The sequence below is a fragment of the Cibotium barometz genome, chromosome 37 (genome assembly GCF_041138505.1).
Source record: "Cibotium barometz isolate CiBa-2024 chromosome 37, ASM4113850v1, whole genome shotgun sequence".
Classification (NCBI taxonomy): domain Eukaryota; kingdom Viridiplantae; phylum Streptophyta; class Polypodiopsida; order Cyatheales; family Cibotiaceae; genus Cibotium; species Cibotium barometz.
The window spans coordinates 33,525,069-33,530,601 of record NC_141082.1 but is presented as its reverse complement, the minus strand read 5'-3'; the positions used below and the strand labels follow the sequence as shown (position 1 = coordinate 33,530,601).

At 38.7% G+C, this 5,533-nt stretch overlaps 1 pseudogene across 1 annotated transcript; it reads left to right on the top strand.

Annotated features, from left to right (window-relative positions):
* The first annotated feature begins 2,651 nt into the window (after positions 1-2,651).
* On the top strand, positions 2,652-4,968 carry LOC147617200 (UDP-glycosyltransferase 85A8-like; annotated as a pseudogene). Its single transcript, XR_015262398.1, has 2 exons — positions 2,652-3,354; positions 3,720-4,968. The product of XR_015262398.1 is annotated as a UDP-glycosyltransferase 85A8-like (transcript).
* Positions 4,969-5,533: the final 565 nt, after the last annotated feature.

The window sequence follows — 5,533 nt, the reverse complement described above, 5'->3', positions numbered from 1 at the left end:
TTAAAGACTTGTGTGTTGTCAACATGAATTCATACCAAGTCAAAAGACTTGTGTTGTGTTTTAACACAAACTATGGTAAAAACATAAAAGACTTTCAACTTGGTATCATTTTTTGAAACAAGCAAAGATATTTGACTTGTTTTGGGTTTTCTTTAAAAAGGGGCTACAAAAAATTAAGATTTTTTAAAAATACAATAGCTTGAGCTATGTACTCAAAAAAAAAGAAATTGGCACCAAGGCAACATTTAGATTACATTCAAAAGACATGCCTATAATCTAAATGTTATGTTGGTGCCAAAATATTTAAAAATTGTGTATTATAGCTCAACTTATTGTATTTCAAGAAAACTCAAACTTTGGTAGCGCTTTTTAGAAAAAAATCAAAAGGCAAGTAGAATATAAATTTTTTGTATCAAAGAACAAGTAGAATATCATTGTTTGTTTTAAAAAATAAATACCAAGTTGAAAGGCTTGTGTTTTTTTCACATGTGTTGAAAACATGCAAGGCTTTTGAGCTTTGTATTCATTTTCCAAAATAGGTAGCTTTAACTTGTTTTGAAAGCTCTCTACTTGTTTTTAACGCAATTCGTGTTGTAAACACACACAAGGTTTTCAAGTTGGCATGCATTTTCTAGAACGTGCAACTTTTATTTGTTTTAGAAGCCCTTTGTTTGTTTTAGACTAGTTTTGCATGTTTTCAACTCAATTTGGATACTTAGCATCCAAATGATGTATTTTCAAACACAATGTAGATACCTGGTGTCCATTTTCTAAAACAAGACAAAATCTTTTACTTGTTTTGGACTTTTTTTTCTAAAAAAGCTATATACTTATTTATAATACAATAAAGACATAGATGGATTTATGGTATTAAAATCTCACCTGTATATTTTTCAAAAAATCTTTCAACATCTCAATATCTAGTTTCATATTCAAAATTAATACCTGGATGTATTTTCTTAGTATCTAGTTTCATATTCAAAATTAATATCTAGATGTATTTTTCTCAATATCTAGTTCTATATTCAAAATCAATAACAAATTTGATACCCATTATGTATTTTTTATTGAACTTGAAATGTTTAAATGTATTAACCATATTTGCAATCAATAGCCATTATCTATATATCATCCTTTAATATTTTTATCATATAAAAAACTTATAAATTTATGATAAAATATTATCACAAGTTAAAATAAGATATATACTATTTTTAATTTAATTAATGTAAGTTTAAAATAAAAGTAAAATAATAAATTAAAATTTTAGTGTGGAGAAATTTTACATCACTTCATTATCTTTGACTAAATTAAGAAGTGTGTCTTTTTTTAAAAAACAATATAGAGGAGTTAAAAATAAATTATTACAAAAAAGTTGATGAATTCTTTGTAAGCGTCTGTTATAAAACTTGAAATTTGATTTTGGGATTATTTTGTACACTTTAATAAATAGTTTTTTAGTGTATTTTAAATTTATAAAGTGTATTTTTAAGGACATTTTCACTTTTAGATCAAATTTAGCAAATCACTTTTTAGTGTACACATTTTTAAATTTATAAAGTGTATTTTTAAGGACATTTTGACTTTTAGCTCAAATTTAGGAAATCCGAAAACATAGAAATTTAGTGTACTTTTCAGATATGATTGTACGCAAGACATGGTTTTTCCAAAAAGGGGTCTTTTTTTCAAGGGACATGAATAGCATGTTACAGATGGTTTTAAAATATGTATGTTGATTTTAAAATAGAGCCAAAAACTTCAACCACCAACAATCATATTAGGTGTGGTATAGTTTACTTAACGTTACCTTTGCGTTTTCAATAGTACGTGGATGCATGTGGATGGATGCTTCTTCAAATGTGGTATGTCACTTGTGGTCACACTTGTTCACTATGTTATAATAGTATTGTCACATGCGAGAAAAAAATTAGTGCTCAAACTATCATGAAGAATGTTTATAAAAAAATTGGTGCTCAAACTGTCATGAAGAATAAGTTCCCCCCCGCCCCCCCCCCCCATTTTTTTGGGGTGGGGGTTCATTTCTTTAATCACCCCCCTCATGGACTGGCGGGGAGGGAGGGGCGAGCATTGAACTTGCAACCTCAGCTTCCGCGGAGGTCAAGTTTTAGCACTCGGCGAGGCTTGATTTTTGGCAGGGACCCTTGATTGATGGGTTTGATGAAATGTAGCAAGTTTTTTTTTTTTTTGAATTTTAGTGTAATTTTTGACGTGCATTTCGCAAGTATGTAATGACCAAAATGCTAAAAAAAAAAAGAGGGCATGGGGCATGTGGGGCATGTGACGCCCTTACTATGCGGTATATGATTGGCATGCGGCATGTGCACTGGGCTATTCTCTCAAGGCCCATTAAGCCACGTGCGCTAGCGTAAGGGGGGACGTCTTCATGAGGTCTAAGGTGACGACACTGATGCAGATTCTAAGGTAAGTTGCCAAGTCAACTAAAGGGGTTTGTGTGTGAGAGCCTTTTCAAATTTTAAGGTGAAATATTCTATTCCGGTCAACGGTAAAATTTTCAAAAGATGCCATATTATTATTATTTTATACCAAAAACAGAGAACATCTTCTCGCTTGATGTTTATGTATAAAAATGGTGACCATCTTCCTCACACTCATTATCATCATCAGTGGCAAGTGCAGAGCGCACAGCATAACATCTCTCTCTCTCTCTCTCTCTCTCTCTCTCTCAGCTCAAGATCCTCGCAGAGGTTGCACATTAAGGCTCTCGACACCTTATATAGAGCCCATCACGTCCAGCTTGTTTAATTAGGGTCTCACTTCACTTCACTAAGCTGATCGCAGTTAGGCAGCTAATCAAACCTTTTCTCGTGTCAACAAACAGTATGGGCCTTCCTAGCCAGCTCATTAAACCACATGCACTTGTCATCCCATTCCCTGCACAAGGCCACATAGGACCCATGATGCACTTATCTATAAAGCTTGCTTTAGAAGGCTTCATAATCACATTTGTTAACACACAGCATAATCATGCACTTCTGAAGAATAATTTGCAGCCCCGTTTTGAAGAGCAGGGCCTTGACATACGCTTTGCAGAGATAAGGGACAAGAGAGAGAACGGGAGCACCAGTGGGCAAGACACCCTCGTTGAGCTGGCCAAGTCTTTCTATAGCTTGAAGCCGGTTTTCGAAGAGCTGGTGGAAGGTCTACTGCAATCCGAGGACACCCCTGTCACCTGCATGATTTCGGACCTTTACCTCTACTTCACACAAGATGTGGCCACCAGATTTGGCCTCAGAAGGCTTGCTTTTTGGACTGCTTCAGCTGGTACCATTGCATCCGTCATGGCTGTTAATCAAGGGCATCGATCTCCTAAGGGTGAGCCTTCATCACTGAGTAATTTAAAGCAAAATTTATGATTAAGTGGGTTAACCTTCTCCTAATCAATTACTATGTATTGCATAGCGGAGAAGATGAAGCACTTGCTTTTAATTATTAATTTAGTCGATTGAATTGGATTTAATGGTATAATTAGCTAATGAAATATGGGGCTGGGCTTTAACTGCTGAACTAATGGAGAGGCTGCACATATAAGCTAATGGACGGGATTGGGCTTCACGATGACATCCATCCTTGATTTCTACGCTTAGTAGTGGCTAGTGATTAAGATAATCATACTCTAATGAGGATTATGGAAACAAGCTATATTTCTCTTCTAATAAGTTGTGCCACTGCGTTTACAGAGCCTGAGCGAATAACATGGGTGCGAGGAGTGCCACCGCTGAAGGTGACGGAGCTAAACACGTATTTGCAGTCCTACGATACGCAAGACTTCATGTTCAACGCCTTTCTGGAGCCGTATCAAAGGCTAAAGGAGAGCACGTGGATTGCAATCAACACGTTTGAAGAGCTTGAGCAAGGTTCAATGGAAGCCTTGAGAGAGGAGAACAATCCCGTATACACAGTGGGACCTCTGCTACCACTGTCGTATTTCGAAGAGGGTGGAGACGGGCGGCTAGCCTCGTATGGAACGGCTGCCCTGTGGCCAGAAGACCACAATTGCCTAAAATGGCTAAACGGTCATCAGTTCTGTATGTCTCGTTTGGGAGCATTGCTGTCATGTCCGCCCAACAGTTTGAACACCTGGCCTTGGGCTTGGAAGCTAGCCAATCACCTATGCTTTGGGTGATCCGACCGGACCTCATGTACGGCGACACATCCCTCTTCCCCAAAGGCTACTTGGAAAGAGTGCAAGGGCGTGCATGCTTCGTGGAATGGGCACCCCAGCTCCAAGTACTCACCCACCCGGCCGTGGGCGGCTTCCTAACACACTGTGGTGGCTGGAACTCCACATTGGAGAGCATCTCCGCCGGGGTGCCCATGCTTGGGTGGCCCTACTTTGCAGACCAAATGCTCAACAATAGGTGTTTTGTGGACGCCTGGAATGTGGGGTTACATTTGGAGGCGGACCACAATGGTCTCATACACAGAGACGAGGTCGAGCGACAAGCTCGTGCCCTCATGCAAGGAGACACCTCTTCACAGCTTAAACACGCCACCTCGCTCTGGCGGAAGGCCGCCCAAAAATCTATCAAGGCTGGCGGTTCTTCCAACCTCCAATGGAAGAAACTCGTCAATGATATGGCCCAACCTCCTATTCCTTAAATTTACTCCTTTATTTAAATTAAATAAAAACTTTTCCTCTCCTTTCCTTGGAGGTCGGTTGCTTTGATTTTAAGGCATCGTTTCTATCTATATGGATATATGTTTAACCTTTTGTTTTGTTTTTGTTTTTGTTTTTGTTTTCGGAGCCGAGATCAACTTGGCACAGCTATATAGATATTTGTTCAATCAAAGCCACATAAAGCACCAACTTCGATGTACGTGGGTGTGGGGACAATAGCCACACTAGGTAGAAAAGGGCTACTAAGAAGACAGCTCGGAGCTTTTTAATTCAACCTCAAAACAAATGAACCGTTCATTTCTCGTTTTTATGTGCTCTAATTAACTCATTGATATGTTTTCTTTCTCTTCCTTGATACGTGCACTAAACTCGTTGATATGTTTTCATTCTCTTCCTTGTGTTATCGGCGTTCTCTATATTCATGTACCACACTTTCTACCAATTGATGTACAACTAGACTCAAATTGTGCATTTGAGAACCCTTAAGTTAATGTGCGTAACCTTAGTACAAGTAGACTCAAAATGGGCAGCTATGTCATTAATTGAGCATTAGTAAGCTTCTAGAGTCCAAATATCTTGCAAAGCCCACCCCACCTCCAAGTACTCACCCACCCGGCCGTGGGCGGCTTCCTAACACACTGTGGTTGGAACTCCACATTGGAGAGCATCTCCGTACACATGGCACATGCACAGTGTGACTGATGATGGTTTTCTCTCTTGGAAGAAGCCTATGTGTGGGGCTCTAGCATGCATCTCACTCCATAATGCAACCATGAGGGGAACCTACTAGTACCTTTATTTTTGGGTGTGGGTGTGGAGGGGGATTGAGGATATACTCTGTTCCATCCAAGGAATGGCTTGCCAACCGTATCT